This window comes from Ursus maritimus, unplaced genomic scaffold (genome assembly GCF_017311325.1).
Source record: "Ursus maritimus isolate PB19 unplaced genomic scaffold, ASM1731132v1 scaffold_23, whole genome shotgun sequence".
NCBI lineage: Eukaryota > Metazoa > Chordata > Mammalia > Carnivora > Ursidae > Ursus > Ursus maritimus.
Genome location: NW_024424786.1, coordinates 36,086,556 through 36,107,854, shown reverse-complemented (window position 1 = coordinate 36,107,854; position 21,299 = coordinate 36,086,556). Strand labels below are relative to the sequence as shown.

At 41.2% G+C, this 21,299-nt stretch overlaps 1 protein-coding gene across 10 annotated transcripts in view; it reads right to left on the bottom strand.

Moving 5' to 3' along the window:
• Positions 1-21,299, bottom strand: part of LOC103666168 (oocyte-secreted protein 2-like) — a 130,451-nt gene that overhangs the window by 35,551 nt on the left and 73,601 nt on the right. For 7 of the 10 annotated variants that reach the window (XR_005837129.1, XR_005837130.1, XR_005837131.1 and 4 more), the window contains one exon: positions 7,812-7,949. The exons of 1 other annotated variant lie outside the window; for it this stretch is intronic. The gene's annotated coding sequence lies outside the window, so the exon portion shown is untranslated. The remainder of the gene's footprint in view (positions 1-7,811; positions 7,950-21,299) is intronic. 2 more of the 10 variants (XM_040639155.1, XM_040639151.1) reach the window with 1 other exon arrangement.

Genomic DNA, 21,299 nt, shown 5'->3' with positions numbered 1-21,299 from the left:
GCCTTGCAGCTCATGTTAAGGTCTTTTTCTACTCCCCATGGGAACCCCAACCAGGAAACCACAGTAGTGGTCCACAAGATGAGAATAATGTGTTGAGTGTCTGTTGCTTTCAGTTGACTTGGGGTTTCAACCACCCTACAATGCCCTTCCCCCAGCCTTGCCTGTTGTCCTCCCCCACGCTGCCATCAGCATTCACAAAACCACATCGGATAGATGAAGGATTGTGGAAGGCAGAATGAATCCTCAACAAATAATCCCTTGTAAACAAGTTGTCTGAGGTGGTGGAGCCATGGACTGACCCGGCTGCTAGCTTCTCAAGATGACCCCTGACCAGATTGTAAACTTGGCCACTCAGGCCTTGGGTCCCTATTTTCCACATCTGCCAAATGCAGAGATGCTTATTCAATTTCTCAAGGATATTAAGAAGTTCAAACTTAAAACGATACTAAAAATGGGATGGTCCAAGGAAACAATGAATATGTGGGTGCTCTGTAAATATAAATCACTCTCAAAGTTTTAGACAATGCAATTGAAACTGTGCGTGCACACGTGCCTCTGTGTGTGTGTGTGTGTGTATTTCCCAGTGGTAGGTGTGTGTGTGTGTGTGTGTGTGTGTGTATTGCCCAGTGGTAGGAGTGTGTGTGTGTGTGTGTATTGCCCAGTGGTAGGAAATTCCTGGTGGCAAAAGAGGCAGATGAGTCTTCTAGGGCCTATTGTCATTGTCAAGTGTCCCTTGTACTTCAGAGCTGACAATGAGTAACTTCGTGCAATTTCTAGAGTCATCCATCCCCTCTTCTCTCTGGGGGATACATTCCAAGACCCACAGCAATGCCTGAAACCATGGGTACTGTGGAACCCTACATATACCATGTTTTTCCCATATATATAGGCTTACGATAAAGTCCTATTTACAAATTAAGCACAGTAGGAGATTAACAATAACAATAATAAAATAGAACAATTATAACAATATACCATAATGAAAGTTATGTGCCTGTGGCATCTCTCTTTCTCTCTCTCAAATATCTCATTGTACTGTCCTTAGCCACCTTCTTGCCATGATGTGAGATGATAAAATGTCCATGTGCTGAGATGAAGTGAGGGGAATCACGTAGGCGTGGTGACACAACATTAGGCTACTTCTGACCATATGTCAGAAAGAGAATCATCCGCTTCCTGACCATGGTGGACTGCGGGAGAACTGAAAGGGGAACCATGGATAAGTGGGGACCACTGTACCCTACGTTCACCTTTAACACTGAATCTTGTCCTCATGGGTTTGACAGGTTGAGGCTCACTGGGCTTGAGCTTAGTGAATCCAGGAAGGTTAGATGGTGAGAGATGCAGGGATCAGGGTGATGAAGGTGTTGTAGGCCATTGGCATTTCTGCTTTTCTACTAAATGCAGGAGGAAGCACTGAGAGATTTGTACACAAGCTGGGAAAATCATCTCATCTGCATTCCTTTGGGCAGCTGCTCTACAAGGAAAATAGGACCGGAAGCAGTTGCTTCCGTGGGCAGACCACCCCCAAATGTGCCACTTTGCATAACTGATTATTTAAAAATAAAGTTACTTAAGAGTCAACCTATGCAAGAAGGACACTCAGGCCCTCCTCTGTCCTCCAGAAAGCAAGAAATAAATCTCCCTTGTGAAAGGTACCCTCTCATACCAAGATGGACAGAGACATCCTTATCGTCGGTGACAGGAAATTTAGAGCCAAGAAGGCTATATAAACAACTCTTTTCCTTTTACTAATTTGCTACCCAGCCCAAATTCTGTTGAGAATTTCTTACTAATTGAAGCTTGCAAAGTAAAGTTTTCTTTGTCCTGTTAATCCCTCACAGACTTATTATCTGTTTGTCTGAAAAGTATAAAAACTGCCTGCCTTGGTCATTTCTTTAGGTTTCAATTTCATTACTTGGGCCTCCACATTAATGTAGTAAAACTTTGGGTTTTATTCTCCTGTTGATCTGTCTCATGTCAATTGACTTCTTAGTCCAGCTGGAAGATCTTGAGGGTAAAGGAAGAATTGTTCCTTCCCTTCATCCTTCACAAGGCTCCTGAGACAGCCCAGCAGAGACACGTGGTAATCTGGGCCAGGGTATTGATCATGGAGAAGTGAGTCTACATGAGATATATATTGAAGGTAAAAGTGAGAGGACTCAGGGCAGACTAGATGCAGGTATGAAGGAAAAGAAGGAGTTTGAAGAGATCCTAGTGTTTCATGGCTTGGCAGTTGGATGGAGTATGCTGCTATGGAATGAGGTGGAGGGCAAACAGGGAGTGGGGTAAATCGGGGCTTCTGTACCTTTCAGAGGAGTATTTCAAATTTCCACTCGGATGGTTAGTAGCTAATTGGAGAGATGGCTCAAACTCAAGAGAGAAGTCTAGATCAGGCATAATGATCAGATCCCCCAAGGTAACGCGATGTTGTCCAAAGAGCCAGGACTGAGTGTGATTTTCATCCCCAGCTCTGTATTCTGGGACCCTGAGAAAGTCACTCCGTTCTCCATAGTTACTGCACACCTGCTACTGTGTGGCACACAGCCATGGGCAAAAGTTGAAACATGGGATCTATTTTCACCAAGTTCAAGTTTTCCCAGAATGCTCGGTGTTGGGGAACTTGCTCCTAGCATGCCCTAATAAGGATGCAGCCCTCTGCCCCTCCACCAAATGGGGGAGGCCATGGACATTCCACAGCAGCTCTTTCTCTGGTAAAAAACTCTTGAGTGCTGTGCAGGTTCACTCTGGCCATCTGGGGAGCGCCCGTTTGAGAGAGGTAGAGGGCACCCGTAGAGCTATGAAGGCAATCGTGTTTTACCCAGATCTCAAAGTTCCATTTCTTATAGCTGAAGATGATCTTCCTTCTTGGTACCCAATGCTGTTCAAAATTCTTGGAGCTGTTGCCTGAAACAGACTTGCAGACGGTCTTCTTTTTTCTTTGCCTCCTTTAACTGTGTTGGTGGAATGTAGCCATTTCAATTTTCTCACTGTAGCTAAAAGAGCACTGTTTTATAGAGATGAATTGGGAGGCCCTGATGAATTATTCCTGGGGACTGGCTGTCAGGCAATTCGAGTGCGGCCAGACGAACTTGAATTTGATTATCCTGTTAGTCTCTGTGGGATCGTGACGCAGGTAAGAGAAGGAATTGTCTTCCTTAGTACCGTCTGTAAAATCTTTGGAAGCATTGTTTTATGTTTGTTCTTATTATAGTATGCTACTGGTCTTGATAATTGGTACCATAGACTGAGCAGATGCATAGAAAGAACTCGAAGAACCTTTTCTGTTTTCATTTATCCACCAGAGACCTACTATGTGTAGGATACTGACAGCGAATGAGAAACTCAAAGACCTTTCTCTTCGGAAGCTTACAGTCTATGAGGGTAGAACACCCATTACATGGATAGCATGATATATCATCCAGCATTTTCACTCAGTTTCTAATCCTCAGAATTCCATGAGGTTGATTCATCTCCACTTATGATGATTAAGGAATTGCGGCACAAAGGCCAATGGTGTAACCAAACTCAAGAAGTCAGGGCCAGAAACCAGATTATTTGATGCCCAGGCTAATAAGCCCTTTGTTTTGTTTTCAATTATGGCTCTGGGATAAGAAACTCTAATTAGAGAATGCAGGGGTCCCTGGGTGGCTTAGCTGATTAAGCATCCAACTCTTGATCTTAGTTCAGGTCTCGATCTCGGGGTTGAGTTCAAGCCCCTCATTGGGCTCCAGACTGTGTGTGGAGACTACATAAAAAAATAATAATAATAAAATAAAACAAATTATAGAATGTATAACTATGATTTTTTTAAAAAAATACCATGGGATTTTGGAGGAAAGAGAGATCTGAGAGGGTCCTGAACTAGAAATACACTTTACTTATTCTTCTCTACCTCACAAAAGAGTATTGAAAATGCACCTGGATTGTATCAACATCCAAGTAAGGAAAGTTCTAGGAAGGTTTTTATATAGGAGTTTTCTATCACACCAAAGGGAAGTATAATATATCCAATTTATCTGTCTTAACTTGCACTGCTTTAGACATCGGGCTAAATATTTTCTGTTAAGAAGCTGGCCTTCAGGTCACAGGCAAGGGATAACTTGGACATGTTGCCATGCAATGCTTTCACTGGATCCTCTTCACTGACCCACAACTATCATGATCCGAAAGCACTGTTTTTGCTGGTCCAGCACATACCAAGGCACCAGCCCTTACTCCCCACAGTGCCACGCTAGTCCCTCAGATGTACTCCACTACACCTGCCATGGAGAGGTCCAAAGGCATTTGAAACACTTTCAGCAGTTTAAAACATCTGCCACTCATAGAATCCTTGGCAACAGCCTAAACCAGTAGTCATCAAGCAAGGATGACTCCCCACACCCACCATCATGGTCATTTGGAAACATCTAGCAACAGTTTTAGTTGTCAAAACTGGGCAGGGTTTTGGGGTGCTCCTGACATCTAGTGAGTAGAGGCCAGACACAATGCTAGACACCCTACAGTGCACAGGACATTCCCCCCCCCCCAAAGGATTATCTGGCCTGAAATGCCGGTAGTGTCGAGGTTGAGGAACCAGGCCTAAATCATCACACTTGCCCTCTCGCCAACCTTGAGCAGCTCTTCACTAAAGGAGCATAGAACAGTGACCCCAGAAACAGCCTGAATTCTCGCCTCATTGATACACAATCCAGATGAGAACATTTCATATTTTTAAAACTGCTTTTTTTCTGTCTCACCCCTTCATTTGACTCACTGAACCAGACAGATCATGAGATCCCAGAAAATATATGCTTCATCCATCTTATAGGATACCATGCAGCTAATAAATTTATACAATAATCCAACAGCTTGAGAACCTCCCTACTAAAGTAGGGAAAAAAGATAGAGATATAAAGAGATCATCTTTTTTTTTTTACTGTGTGTATAGCATACTTTGACTATTAAAAAAAGCTTAGGTGGAAATACATGCAAGTAGCTACAGAATAAAGCCCAGATTGATATGCTTATAGGAGTTATATCTCATTTATTGAACACCAAATATGTTTCAAAAGATCCCTACAAAGACTACATGTTTTCCGTTCAGAAAACTCAATTTCTTAGCACAAATACATAATTTTCTATTAGCTATCTTCCTTTTTTGCTCTGTTTTCAAGCATTTGGAGACCAGAAGTAAAGAGAAAATGTCATGTTTTAATATAGAGATCATATAAAGCATTTCAGAACCCCACAATAAGGGTCTTTTCTAAAAATCCCCTTCTCATGGAACAATTTTTCTCCCAAGAAGCTATGAAATTTTTTCTTTCCTAGAATTCTGATTTGAGGAATCTAATATAAAACTTTCAAGGTCAACGGACCCTCAACTGCCAGTTCCATTCAAAAACTTCTGCCATGCACTTGGTGTTCTGTTTTCTGATGAAGTTAAGTGCTTCTGCTCTGCCAAAGAGAATTTAATTATCTTGATTGGGGTAAATATCATGATCTCTAGAGATACTGAGTGGCCGATTTTTTATTTGAATATATTAAAAAATGTTGTGACAACTGAACACGTAGTTCAAAGTTCTCTTCTCTCACCAGGTTTTCTTTGATGGGGTCGTTTTTCATTCCTGGCTTGCCTATACACCAAAGAATCTATCAATTTCTGCTAAACTTCGTTTGGAATGTACAGTTCCCAGGTCAGTCCAAAATATCCATTGGCTCCTCCCGTAAGACACCGAGAGCTCGTAGCTGAAATTCACTGCTATGTACCTGGAAACCCTGACATTGTGACTGTCCTTAGCTTCTCAGCTTCACAGGGCTCTGCCAATGTTATTTTCTCTCTACAGAAGCTCACTATTCAGAGGGCAAGACTCAGGACAAGTGAGTCACACAAAATTACAAAACCAGGAGTGAACCTTGCTTCTTAATACTAGACCCTTGGTTCTTCCTATCTACTCTTCTACAAATGATGAAGACATGGTGCCAAACCTAATTCACAGCACAAACACTTGACACACAGTGTCTACGGAGATTTCGTAGGCATGCAGATTGGCTTTGACTCTTCCACGATTCAAGAGGCTCTGAGCTGTGTGGAAGAGTTGAGGTTTGGGAAGGCAAATACATAATAATCCATTGCCCCTTCTATTTGAAATCAATTAAGTAATAAATCATAGGATATGAAAGATGTCAATCCAAATGTGTAGCTTTATTTCTAGTAAAGCCACTGGCAAAGGAGGTTTTAGATCTGCCACTGGAAAGCCTCCTGCAAGCCCACCATGAAACAAGTTTGCTGACCCAGAGGAAGGAAGAACTGGAAAAATTCAGGTTTCCCTCTTCCCTGCCAAGAGCTTTATTTTTTTTGAGAGAGAGAGAGACTGTGTGTGTGCACATGTGTTGGGGGTGTGGAATGAGGCAGAGAGAGAGAGGAAGAGAATCTTAAGCAGGCTCCACACTCAGCGTGGTGCCCAACACAGGGCTTGATCTCACCAGCCTGAGATCATGACCCTTAGATCATAACCTGAGCCCTGAGCCTGAATCGAGTCCCACACTCAACCGACTGAGCCCCCCAGGCACCCTTGCCTTCCAAGAGCTTTGCCATAGGCTAGACTTTTGGTTGTGGAGCAGACCAGAACATGGCCCTCTGAAGACAGTCAGACTCCACAGGGAGAACTGTTTCCAGACTGAACTAAGCATGATCAGTTCCTTCTCCCAAATTTTCCATCAGATAATACTTTCCTATTGCCTTAGAAAATTAAGGGACAGGACCTAGAGAAGGTAAAGTTATTCCTCCCATAGGTTCTTCTCCTGGAAAGTGGTCCAAAATCTACCTGTCTTCTCTGAAAACTTCAAAAAATTAAAAGAAAAATAGTACCCAACAGCCCATTTAAAAAAGCCCATTTAAAAAAGAAAAAGAAAATTCTGTACTTTAAGCAATAAGCATACAATTTCTTCCAAGCCAATTGGAATTGAATACAGAAAAAGAATCAGAACGTTAGACACTGATTCTATCAGGTAACAGCTTTTGAGCAAAAATGCTGTTTGCTTTTCCAAGTCTTCTGCCATATTTTTTGCTCTGTTTTCTTGAAGAAGTTAAGTGCCTCTGCTTTGCCAGAGAGACCTTTAATTACCTAAATTGCTAATGATAACCTTGTTTATTGAACACTTGCTATACGCCAACCACAAGTTAAGAAGAATTTCAGGCATTTTAATCATCATTCTCAATGCTATGCATGAGTTACTAGTATTGTACCTATTTAATGTTCGAGAAACCTGGGCATAGACACATTAAATGATTTGCCAACATCACACAGCCAGAAAGTCCTAAATTTAACTCTAGGTAGGATGGCTAGAAAACCATTTTGTTGTAGCCCTAGACTCTGCAATTCTGGATTGGTTAGCAGGCTCTCGTCTCAGCTTCCAACCTGACTCATGTAGTCTTCCAAACAAAACAAATAGATGTTATTAGCTCTTTATTAACATATTAATAAACTTCAAGAGATTCTAGGAAAATCTTGCCTTCAACCTAGTACTGTTTCCAGCAAAAATTACAGTGAATATATTCTTGAAATCATTTGTCTTAATTTAACAGAGGACTTTTTCTGTGTCCATAAGTTATTATCTCACAATGAAGGATTCGGTGAGGGGCTGCTAGAGTGTTGGACAAGAACATGATCATGTGTTATGCCCAATACAAAATAAAAAATTATTGTTACAACAAGGTCTGGCAAAACTTGGGTTCAAAGTTCAATCTCAAAATTCAGGAATGATATCTTAAGTTTTTGTATTATTTTTAATTCCCTTTTCCCCCTCCTTTGAAAGTTCCTATGTCTCACCTGGTGAGTTCTTTTACTACACTGAAGAAAGCAAGAACTTCATCCCATTCCCACCTGCTCAACGCTGGTTCTTGATACAGTCCAGATACTGTGTGAGATGTGGTTATGTCCACTTCGGAGAACACTGGGTAAGGATACCTGCAAAAGCCAACATTTAATGTGCCCAATCAGATATTTTATGACTTAAAAAAAAAAAAGGAACCCATTGGGGTAAGTAACAATCGGTAACATTTAAATCCCCACTGAAGTCTAAATGGCATCTAATTCAGTATAGAGACATATAAGTAGGGTTATATTGGGTTCTTTCTCCTGTGCTTCTATCACGCCATACTTGGTATTCATATGAGGAAGACCCTATACCTTCCAGTCTTATAAATCTCTCCTCACCCTAGGATTTTTTTTCCTTAACAGTAAGGATTTCACTCTGAAGTTCAGACCTGAATATTTGAGTCCAAAACCAATGACTGTAAGACAAGAAGGAGTTGAAAAGTTCACAGGTTGCTGGATTAGAGCATCTTTCTTATCTTTCATGGAAACACTAAATGTCTTAAGGCTGGAGAGGGCTCTTTAAAAGAACCAACCGAGCTCAGTCATTTGGGTTTTCCCACTGGGTCCAGTTCAAACAAAATTGTAAACATGTACAAGACTCCCTGTAAATTTGTCTTCTTTTTTTAAATATCATCTTCAAGATGCAGGATCAATGTTGCTCCCATTCTTTTTTTTTTTTTTTAAGATTTTATTTATTTATTTATTTTAGAGAGAGAAAGCATAAGCAGGGGGAGGGAGAGAAACAATCAGACTGCCTGCTGAGTGGGGAGACCCACACAGGGCTCAATCCACGACCCTGAGATCATGACCAGAGCCAAAATCAAGAGTCAGATTCTCAACCAACTGAGCCACCCAGGTGCCCCTATGGTGCTCCCATTCTTAAAATTATAGGAGGGCAGGTGTTATGATGAGCACTGGGTGTTATACACAACTAACGAATCACTGAACACTTCATCAAAAACTAATGATGTATTGTATGGTGGCTAACTGAACATAATAAAAAAACTCTATACTATCCCAAGACCATCTGGGATATAACTCATATCTGGAAGTTATAAGAAAATCATATCCTAAAGGTAATCTTATGTATTTTAACTTTTTCCATTCCCATTTTAGCCCATGGGTATGAGCTCAGAGAGAGTCCTCCCCCTCCTCTGACAATATCCCTGAAACTTGAGACTCGTAAATACCACATATCAGCTAGTTACGGACTTGGTTTTTCCACAGTCAACACCTTTTTATGGACCACGTAATTATTCGCTTCAAGAAGATTTGTCCCATCCTTTCATCATGAATTTTAGAATCTTGTGCCCTTGGACACTCAGCGGCAGCACAATGAATCATGGAACTTTACATCAAAAACTAGGGATGTACTGTATGGTGGCTAACATAATATAATTTAAAAATATTATTTAAAAAAAAGGAATGACCCAGTTTAGTCATGTGGCATTTTGTTTTTATATAGTTACATGTTTTTAATTCACTATAATCTAGCTTAATTCCTTTCATGATGCCTTTGAGAAGAGGCCACTTGTGTTTTTAACTTTCAACGTGGCCACAAATCCATGAATAAAATTTGACATGTTTTATTGCATATCTGTGTTTATTGCATTTCTAACAGCATTCCAAGGTGCCAGGTTGAGTGACCAAGAAGGTGGGAGCTGGAGGAAGGTTATGACCAATATTGTTGTCAGTAGCTATTTAAAACTCAACGATTGCAAATGCGTGCTAATTGTGTGCAGTAACGTGGCTATTAAGTTCACTAAAGGAGTGAATAGAAACTGAGACCCGCTACAAGCATAGAGCTCTCAGAAGGGTGAGCGAACAGGATGTCGATTTAGACCCCCCCCCCAGAGATTTAACACAGAGCAAACTCTGAAAGTTATGATCATGTCTACCAATACCTTTTCAGATTTTACTTTCATGAAGATGGTATCACGTTGTAAAATTTAGAAGCCGTGTCACTTACCATCAAAGGAATCTCAGCGGTGCGCTCTATGGCAGTGACTCAAGCATGGCCACTTACTTGTGGATAGCCGGTGGATCAGGTGAAATAAGATCCCAGTACAGGACAGAGGTGTTCCCAAAGTCCAAACTGGCTACTGAGTTTCTGTCTTGGACCTGGATGAGCTCTTAACTGCCTAGTCACCTCCAGGAATCTCCACGTATTTTCTTTTCTTTTTTTTTTTATAATAATTTTTTATTATATTATGTTAGTCACCATACAGTACATCCCTAGTTCCACGTATTTTCTGTTCAGGCATTGCTAATACTATTTTCCATTTGCACGTCCCATTAGCATGAATTCAAGCAAGAGAAATCCATTTTCTGAAGCTATCATGGTCCCAGCCCCTTCCACTGTCGTTTTCACAAGGAACATGTGCATTTCTCAGTGAAGGTAAAGGACACCTTCATCTCAGTCTGCTAGGGCAAGACCAAGACTGCAAACCTCCCTAGGCAGAGCTCAGGTATTAAGAAGTTGGCCCTTTGAGCCTGCATCCTCTTATTATTTCTTTTCACCACCTTTTTGCCTTGCAAGTAAAGAGAGCTGCTTGCATTTCAAAGGTTTTGTTTTGCTTTTTTTCCACTGCCTCTGACCCATCACTCTGATTGTCTCTCTCAGGCTACGCATGTATAGGATTGGGGACCACAGTGTCAGGGTCATGTGCTTTCCTGGGCTGTGCAATATCAGCAACCCATATAAAGATATGCCCCTGCAAATCCCTCCCTATATTTGCAGTTCTGGAGTTCCTGATACTTGACCAGCTAATGTGAAACTGCCTAATATTATGTACCTATTATCTCCCCACCCTTAACACCTTCTCTTAGAATGATCCTTTATTCTGCTCTTCCCAATGTGTGTAAACAAGAGCCTTTCAAGGAGGAATCCAAACCCCCCAAAATCTGCACAAATCAGGTACACAGGCCAAGATTCTAAAATAAACCTCCTCCCACCAAAATACATGTGTGTGGATGAAAAGGTAGACAGACAAATCCAAGAATGCATATTTTCTAGGACTTGTACATTTGAAGAGGCCCAGGCTGGGTGCACTACAAGACTATCCCATACTCTCAGTTGACTTTAGTCCAGAAAATGGGTATTTTGCTATACAAAATTATATTTGAAAAAGAAACATCAGTGATTCGGCACTCTAGTTACAGTGCTACAATGCCATTCATTCAGTTAATACGTATATATTGAGAGAATACTGGGAGTAAAATATTATTTTATCCCTAAGGATAAATTAATTAAAAAGCAAACATTAATACATTAATTAAAAAGCAAACAGACAGGGGCGCCTGGGTGGCACAGCGGTTAAGCGTCTGCCTTCGGCTCAGGGCGTGATCCCGGCGTTCTGGGATCGAGCCCCACATCAGGCTCCTCCGCTATGAGCCTGCTTCTTCCTCTCCCACTCCCCCTGCTTGTGTTCCCTCTCTCGCTGGCTGTCTCTATCTCTGTCGAATAAATAAATAAAAAAATCTTTAAAAAAAAAAAAAAGCAAACAGACAAGGATCTTCCCTTCTTGACCTTACAACCTAATACATAAGAAAAACAAAATGAGTAAAATATATAGTATGTGTTTAGTGCCTAGAGGGAAAAATAGGGAAGGGGGATGTAAAATGTTGATGTGGCTGAAATTTTAGGTAGAGTGGGGAGAAAAGGACTCAAAGAATAGAGAGTTTTGAATAAAGAGACTAAGCAAGTAGCCATATGGATATCTAGACAGAGAACAGGAAGGGTAAATAATGCCATTTAAAATAATTAAGGATTCATGTACACAAAACAGCACACGTTTCACTTTGCACCCAAAAGATATTCATCAAATACATTAGAACAGTTAGCTATGATGGAGGAAGGATAGATTGATTAAATCAATGAAATCAAGAGAGAGGTCTTGCATTGGCCAATGATAACAATGTGTGATTAACTCAACCCTTGAAATCTCTTTAAAAAGTGTAACTACCAAGTTCGATTTTCTTTAAAATTAGAAATAGGTGAAGCTAGTCCTCTTGGCTTTCCCAGGTGGATAGAGATAACGGTGGATGGAGCTAGGGTATATTAAGAAAAATAAGTCAGTCAGAGAAAGACAAATATCATATTATTTCATTCATATTCACTCATATGTGGAATTTAAGAAACAAAACAGATGAACAGAGCGGGAGGGGGAAAAGAAAATGAGGGAAGCAAACCATAAGAGACTCTTAACTGTAGAGAACAAACTGAGGGGTGCTGGGGCACAGGTGGGCAGGAAATGGGCTAACTAGGTGATGGGTATAAAGGAGGTACTTGCTGTGATGAGCACTGGGTGTTTTACGCAAGTGATGAATCACTAAATCCTACACCTGAAACCAATATTACCATATGTGTTCACTAGCTAGAATTTAAATAAAAACTTGAAACAAAAAAGTAAATAATTAGTCCCTCAGCAGCTCAGTCAGAATGATCAACATTCCTAAAATCATCCCACAAGGATAGCACCCAACAAAGTAAACTGCATCATGCATCACGATAACCCGGGGAGCCCCATTAAACACAGATTGTTGGGCTCCCACTCCCAGGCGTGGGAGCAAGAATTTGCATTTGTAACAAGATCCTAGATGATGTTGATTCTTCTACTCTGGGGCCCACACTTTGGGAATCCTACAGAATAGTAATGAAGGCTAGCCTATGAACAACACCTGCCCAGGCACTTCGAAAATCCTCAAGATATTCTAAAGATGACTCAAAATGCTTTCACTTGATTTGACATGAGAATATCCTATACTTCAGACCTCAGGACTGTGGAGTATCAAGTATGTTGAGAGCTTTCTCTCTGTTCTCCAGATTAGTCAAGTAATCCTATACATTCACTGTGGCCTGATGCATGGACACACTTCAGGCTTCTCAGCTTCTCCCAACTTCCAGTTGCTTGAGGGGTTAGTTCTTAACCTGTGATCTAGCATGAGGAAGGCCTTTGTGGAGCTCCCTTCTGCTTTTTTCCTTGATTTGGATGTGTTCTCAGCAAGATTCAGGTTTAAGAGTACACTTTGACTGAAGTTTGAAAGGGTGGTTCCTTGATGACCATGAGTCATGGTGAAAGAGGGCTTCACTGCCTCCATTTTGACCTCAAATTTTCTAGTTTAGTTCTTCATTCTGGCTTGTCTCTTGGCTCAGGCAGAAGACCCTAGGGCAAATCATCCCCTGATGGGAACCAAAACTACCCCCTCAGCAACAAGGACTTCCCTGAGCCACCAAGAACCCCCCAATGATGGACGCCAAGACAGCAATCCATTTGACCTTCACCGCCTATCTGCACGTACCCACACACCTTTGTCCCGCATTTTCCTTACATAAACCTGAAAGTATTTTTTGCCCTTTGGAGATAGTCTCTGAGACATTAGTTCGCTTTCTCCCCAGTGTTGGCCTCACTGAAATAAATCCCTCTCTTGTTTGACCACCACTCGTCTCTCTGCCTTTGGATTTTGTCAGCTGTAAGTGGCCGAACCTGGTCTGTTTTGGACCCCCGGAGCCAGGCGCTCTTGCCCCCCTGTGCCCCAGTCACAATGGGACTTCTAGGCTAGTTGCTTAGGTTCTTTCCTAAAAGCTGAGAATGGATGGTTCCAATTAGCCCTAGCTATAGTCTTCTCCTTGGGTCCAATTAATAGTATTGAACAATTGATGAACTCCCATCATTATCTTCTCTCTCAAAAATATACGTTGATGGTTCTCAGAGTTAACTGGTTTTCCTCTTCTCTCTCATTTCCTCCCATTAAGTCATCCATGGCCCACCTGCTCTTCCAGATGGGTACCCCAGCTATTCTTTTACGACTTCACATGAAACCACATTGTGGCACATTATCAACTATTGTCCCTTACTGATTTTATCTCCTCCCCTCACAATACTGCTAGGTAAGTTTTCTTAGCTACTCCCTAGTTCAATTCTGTCTTCAAAATTCCAGAGCTTCCCTACAGCCACCCTGGTGAAACAGACTCAAATTGTATTCTACCCCTCACATCAACCTCACCCAGAGCCCCGCCCCACCCCAATGCTGCTCATCTAAAGACTTCAGGAAAAAAAATTTAGGACCTTTTAATCCTGTTTGCATAATATGTCTCCAGTACCTTATGCAGACCATACAGGTTCTGGACAAAAGGTACCTGACTCAGAAGGACCTTCAGAGTCCTATCATAACACTGGTACTTCAGAGAAGGTACTATGCAGCTCGTGGTGGTTATTTCTATCTTGACGGGGCCACAGAATATGAAGATATTTGGTTTAACACTATTCTGGGTATGTCTGTGAGGGTGTTTCTGGATGAGATTAATATTTGACTGTAGAATGAGTAAAGCAGATCGCCCTGCCTAGTGTGGGTAAGCCTCATCCAAGTCAATTGAAGCCTGAATAGAACAGAGAGGCTAAGAGGGAACTCCTCCTACCCCATTGCCTTTAAGCGGGGATATTGGTTTTTTCCTGTGTTCAGACTCAAGCTGAAACTGACTCTTCTAGGTCTCAAGCTTTTGGACTAGAAACCACACTGTTAGTACTCCTGAGTCTCCAGCTTGCTAACTACACATCTGACGACTTATTAGCCTCCATAATCACATGAGACAATTCCTTATCATACATACAACATACTATTTGGTTCTGTTCCACTGGAGAACCTAATACACAGCTATTTAAGTTTTCCTCAGTGTTAACATTGAAAGGATACACTTTACTCACCTTATGAATCTTTAGTACCTGTAATAATAATAAAACACTAAATCTTAGGAGGTTTTGTTTATAATGAATAAAGGCTCTCTTCAAGCTGCCCCAAATGATGGATTATTGCAGACACCTGACAGGCTTCAGTTATACGAACACAAGTCAGTTGGTCCTCTCACAACTTCCTATTCCCTGAATGCACGTTGCCTTGAACGCTGGCCAGATGAAGGTTTTTCTGGCAGTAGGCAGTCTGCACCTCCTTTTTTCTCTGATTTGGACTTGCTCTGGAGAACAGCCAGGTATTTACAGGGTAACAGGAGAGATGGTGGGTAACTGATGATCAATAATGGGGCTGCTTCTTTGGCTTTCCAAATCGGAATGTTTCCATCTGCCGCTACATTGCTAATAACTAAGGGTCGGCACTAAGTGACCTGCCTTGTTTCCCACCTGGCTTCACCACAGGTAGCGTCCTTTGTCCAGCAATACCCTTTCCCCCTTTAAGGATAGCTTATCATACTAGAAGGAAATTGGGGCTGGTCACTTAGATAGAAGTTTCCAATATATCTGAGATGCAAGGGTTATCTTGGCTTTAGCTGTGGAGAATGAGGCCTGGACAGAAACCTTGAAAAGACACATTCACTGTATATGTGTCAAATGCTTGTCTCTGGATTCTCAGCTATTTCAGAGGGACCTTTCCTTTTTCAGTTTGGTAAATCAAGATGCCAGTAACTGGAATTATGTGTAGCAGAAATTTTAATCATGAGCCCAAGAGAGTTATATCCTAATAGATTTTCAAGATACAGAGTCTGGTCCACCTCCAGAATCCAGTTATTTGAAATACACACATAAGGACTTCAGGATGGAGATTCCTAATGCTATTTCTAGAGAAAAGCTAAATGATCTCTTACAGCTGGACAGACCAACTCAAAATTCTGATAGACACAGGTCCTATATACCACAGGGTTTTTTTCTTTAAGATGTCTTATATAGGGAAGATCTGGGGGACATAAGAATGTAGACATCTGGGGCCCACTCCACATTCAAAGAACTGGAATTCTAGGATCACCTGGGTGGCTCAGGTGGTTAAGGTCCAACTCCTGATTTCAACTCAGTTCATGATCTCAGGGTTGTGGGATCGAGCCCCACGTTGGGCTCGGTGCTCAGCTCAGAATCTGCTTTTCCCTCTCCCTCTGCTCCTGCCCCTACTTGTGCTTTCTCTCTCTTTCTCTCACTCTCTCTCTCTCTTAAATAAATAAAATTTTTAAAAATAATAAAGAAAATAAAGAAATGGAGTTCTGAGAATTTGGCCAAGGAATTTGATTTTTAACAAGCACTAATGTTGACTCCACAATAAAATTTTAATGAAGAGCCAGTGACTTTATCATTTCTTGATTCTAACCACAATTGGGACTCAACATGAAGTCATTTTTTTAAAGATTTTGTTTATTTATTTGAGAAAGAGAGGGAAAGAGCATGAGCCAGGGGGAGAGGCAGAGGGAGAGGGAGACGCAGACTTCTCCTCAGCAGGGAGCCCAACGTGGGCTCCATCCCAAGATTCTGAGATCATGACCTGAGGTGAAGACAGACACTTAACCGACTGAGCCACCAGGCACCCCTGAAGTCACTTTATGTTCATGTTCATAGTGGACAAAATTAACTCGCAGAAAATTTGGCGAGATTCTTTTATTCTTTCCTGCCACATATGAGTTCATTTTAGTATCTTCCAGATGCTAAGTTCTCTGAGATCTTACCACTACTACCACTATCTCCCTTGAACTCTTCCAACTATCTATATAACATATTAACTGGATGGAGAACATGTATTTTTAAACTATTACGTCTAAAAGGAAAGGGGTGTGTTTTCTAAAAATCTTAAACTTGTCTCTCTCCAGGTTTCTTCATCTCAGTTAATTGTAGTACCATCTATTCAGATTCCCTTAGAATTATCACTTTTCCTTCCCCAGCCCCACATGCCTATGCGTCCAAAGTGTTTCTAGAATCCCACTGGTTCTTTCCATCTCTTCTACAGAAACTCAAGTCCAAGCTGCCAACAGCAGGTCCTGGTCTATATGAATTTCCCTGTAAGTGTTCTCCCTGATTCCACTCCAGGCCAACAACCCACTCTCCTTCTACCCACTAGGATGAACTTTTAAAATTATCGATCAGATCCTCCTTACCCCATATCATGCTCACTGTGGTTCATTACATTCTGGTTAGAATGTGGTTACACTGAACTATCTGTTCTTGGAAGTCACCAACCAGAGTCTTTGCATTTCTTAATCTCACTGCCTAGAATGACAGGTAACTTAATGCCTGAGTCATCCTCTGTGTAAAGGGAGAATATCTCGTCTACCTACCGAACATGAGCCAAAAGGGAGAGTGGACAGCCCAATCATTTTCTGTGAGCTTTACATTTATGATTGTGATACTGAGATTCCCCAGTAGTTGGAAATTGCCAGCAGCAGAAGATGGTTTTAAGACTATGAACAGTTTACCCCTAAAATCTAATCAATCCCACTAGGGGGAATGATTCTTCCAGTGGTTCTACGCTTGCCTCCTTTCGAAAGCACATAATTCCTTTCTCGGATTCTCCAATTCATCTACTAAATTATCATCAGTGTCAAATTATTCTGGGATTTAACTGCCAGATCTTATATTTCACCACCCAATTTCTTGACTGTTAGCAACCTTGAATGCTTCAACCAAAAATATTATAGCTTCAGTTGTCTCTTGACTGATTGGGTATGATACCAGCTCTTTCCAATCTTTTATCAGCACCATTTGGGCTGCTTCATCCGTGGGGATGCCTTTTCATCACAAGTCTCAGTTTTATTATTATTCTAGTTCTCCTTAAACACAGCCGCTTGTGATCCGGAAGGGTATGCTCATGCTTCCCTCTTTCTCAGCAATAGGTAGTATTGCTCATGTATTCATTCAACAAATATGTATTGATCATTTATTGTGGGCTTGTTCTTGGCTCTAAATAATACAGCAATGAACAAAACAGACCACAGTTTCATTCTTATGGAGCTTACATTCTCATGCAAAGACGACAATGTTTGAAATAATATAATTACTAGGTCAAATTAGTAGTAAGAGAAAATAATATTGAAAAGGAACATTAAGTTAAGCTATGATCACTAAATTTCAATACCAACTTTATTCATTTTAGTTTGGTCAAATAACTGTATTGGTTAAGAAAATAATAAGATTAAATAGAGATATTAAGATTAGAACGTAGTTTTTGCTTTCCAGAAGTTTAAATTGGGAATGGGGGTAAGTACATTGTTGCCCATAATTACTAATATAAATGCCAAAGCGGAGATGACCTTCCATTTAGAACTGTAAAATAGGGCATCTATTGTCTTGTTTGGGTTAATTTTCATCCATGGATACTATCTCCTGGATTCTTCTTGGCGGTAGGAGGGCATGTTACATTTCAAGGGACAAAATAAGACTATGAACATCACCTCTAAAATACTTCTCCCCTACCGAGGTGGGGGAGGATGCCTTGTATTGTTAACTAGCTCTGAGCTTCCCTGACGTTTCATGGTACCACTATATTCTCTGACAATTTTTCTTTTCTACCTCTCAATAGTGTATATACGATGTAGCCCTTCTTTGTTCTTGGCCAGGATTAAGCCAACTGCATTTCATAACGATTTACCTATGGCCTCTGATGAAGTGTTCCTGGGAGATCAATGTCCTGTAACCTCAGTCCATCAAGGATTTTATGAATTTCAATACCATCCCAGGGACTGTAACATCAGGATTGAGGTAATTAGGTATCTGCTCAATTAATTAAATCTTCTTAAAGACTTTCTGCCTAACAAATTGCATGCCATGGGGTTTTTCTTAGTTTTTCCCTACTACTAAGTTAAGCTGATTTTGCCAATGTCACATAGGCCCTGGGAGGTAAAAGAAAGCAAAAAGAAACAGTTTTCACCTTTCAATTAGTGGCACCCCTCTCTAGAGAATGCAAAACTAAATAAGACACAGAACTTGTCCTAAGTCTAGAAAGCAGGCTTTTCTTCTTCTTCTTTTTTATATCAGGGATTAGCAAATTCCAGCCTGAAGGCCCTATCTGGCCCACCAGCTACTTTTATGTGGTCCATGAGTTAAGAATAGATATAAGTTTAAATGATTGAAAAAATAATAAAAGAAGAATAACGTTTTGTGATAAGGAAAAAGCATATGAAATTCAAATTTCAGTGTCCATAAATTCAGTTTTATTAGAACAAAACCATCTCATTTGCTCATTAATTTACATACTGTCTCTGGCTACTCTCAAACTATAATAAGAGCAGAGGTGAATCACGGGGACAGTGGTCACCAAACCCACAAAGCCAAAGGGATTTACCATCTGGCTCTTTACAGAAGTTTGCCCATCCCTGCTCAGTAGTATAAAAGCTAACCAAGAGGCCTCATCTCTCTCTAAATTTTCATAGCCTGAAGAAGCAGCCAGTCCTTGCTGGCTTAGGCAAACGGGGGAGGAGTGTGAGTGGTTGACACCTCTGACCTTTGAAAGACTGCCCAAACCACATCCTGGCCTCTCAGCAACCCCCCTCAAAGAATCCGGTGATGGTAGAGCAAAGGCACCAGTCCGAGGGGGGCTGCAGATAGTTGGAGAGCCTCATAGGAAGCTTTGGCGCCTTGCCTTCCAAAACAACCTACCTCATTCCACCCAACCTCCATGAGAAACCCTGAGGGAAGGTCCTTTCCTTTAGTTTTTTTCTCCATTCAAAAACCAAGAAACAAAGACTTAGCGTGTTTTTAAAACAAATTTTGACATTATGTTCACGTTCCTATAAATATGTAACGATGCTGATGGAAGTGAGGGGCGGGGCCAGGTAAGCTAATGGAGGAGTTTCAGTTACGTTAAGTGAATATTGAGAATACATTCTTAAAAAATGTACAAATACTGCGGCAGTCCCCAGATGATGAGATTAAATCTTTATATTGTCCATACTGCATTTTTCACATTTCCTTGTAAGAAAAAGTTATTTCTCAAAAATATATAAACCTATTTGAAGTATTCTTTATAATTAGATGTATCTCTTATTCATCTACTATTCAAGGGTCATGCTCAGCAACTCAAAGCCTCCTAGAATCTAGAGAAAAGTTTCTCAAGAAGAGGTTATAAACCCTTTCTTGATAATGATAAGTAATAGCTTTGAGGCAATATGGTTCAAACTCCAGGGGCGGGTGCTCCCATCTCCTATGAGCCAAAACCTATACAGGTGTTACCTCTTCTGGCCACTTAGAAAAAGGCCCCCTTTCCCAGTGGGAAGACAGCTTTCAGTGCACATGTGCCTGCTTTTGAGAGCTGTTGACTAAACCACTAATTCCTAACAAAATCCTTAAGTCGGCTTACACTCTCTCTTTGTCTCCTCAGGTCCTCCCAGGGGATCGTATCCTTTTTGTATCTGAAATCATCTTTATGTCAAAGTTCTCAGATCTTGAAGCTTCCATACCTGTGGCCTGTGTTGTCCCCCGGTGAGTCTAGAACACCCAAGCAGTTTTACATTCTTCAACTGCCTTTAACTGGTTGGGGAGGCAGAGAGCACTGAAGCCAGGAGACCACGTGATTATGACAGGGTCGACCAGACCCTCCTGAGACTCTTACCCCTTGATGCCCTATTGTTCTGTGTTCTTGGGCTCCCAGCTTTGCTACTTATTACCAGTGTGTCATTGGGGAAGTTACTTCATAACTCTGTGCCTCAGCCTCCCCATCTTAAAAGTGGAGATAATAGTGCCTATTTCACTGATATGTAGTGAGGATTAAATGAGATGATGTACATCAAGAGACTGGAACAACTCTTGCTCCTAAGAGGCACGCAGGACACAGTGGCTGCTGTCAGCACTGCTGCAGTCTATCCTCTTCAATGTGTATAGAGCTGCATGTAGGACGACTACGTCTGACTTCACCATTTATCCAGAAAATCTTGGACTGAGAATTTGGTTTGTTCTAATTATAGTTACTGTCCATATGACAAATTCTATGATCTCTTAGCCAAGACCAACTGGGAATATTAGAGGTTCACCTACAGGGGATGGGAGTGCTGTGCACTGACCACTGTGAATTTGTGGGCTGGGGAGAAAAGAGAAGCTTACTAGAATCCTCCTTTTAACTAGTAAAATGTTAAATATTTTAACTGTCTCTGTGACCCATGGGATAGGACTCCTATTGGCTTATTTGGACTCTACTTTTTACAGATGGTCCAAGATCATAACGACTTCTCACCAGCTAAAAGCAAATCTGGTGGTATATTTGGGAGGGCCTTCTTTTGCATTAAGCTTACAAAGCCCAGTTCTTAAACTAATAAACCCATTTTCTAAAATGAGGACAGGATGACAACATCTCATACTGTTTCTCCCACCAGTGGAAACCTCTGATGCCAAAGCAGGAAAAGTAAGGGTCAAGGGCTTGGTTTCAGGTTCTGAACCTCAATCACCAGGGCTCATATGGATCTTAATTCCATCCCTCTCTCTCTCTCTATCTGCCTCTCCCTTCTATAGGCATCCAGCTCCCATAAGAATAACCACAGGAAATGATGCAAATAAACAAGGTGGCCTCAAGCGAAGCCCAGGAATAGCAAATTTATACAGTGGGGAGACTGTCAACAGGAAAGAGAAGGTGAGGTCACTGAAAGTACATAGATTAATGCTGTCCCTGGATATTTTGTAACAGCAAACAGTAAGATTTTTACACGGAAATTGTATAAACACCTGTGCTTCCAATTCAGGAAGGGCT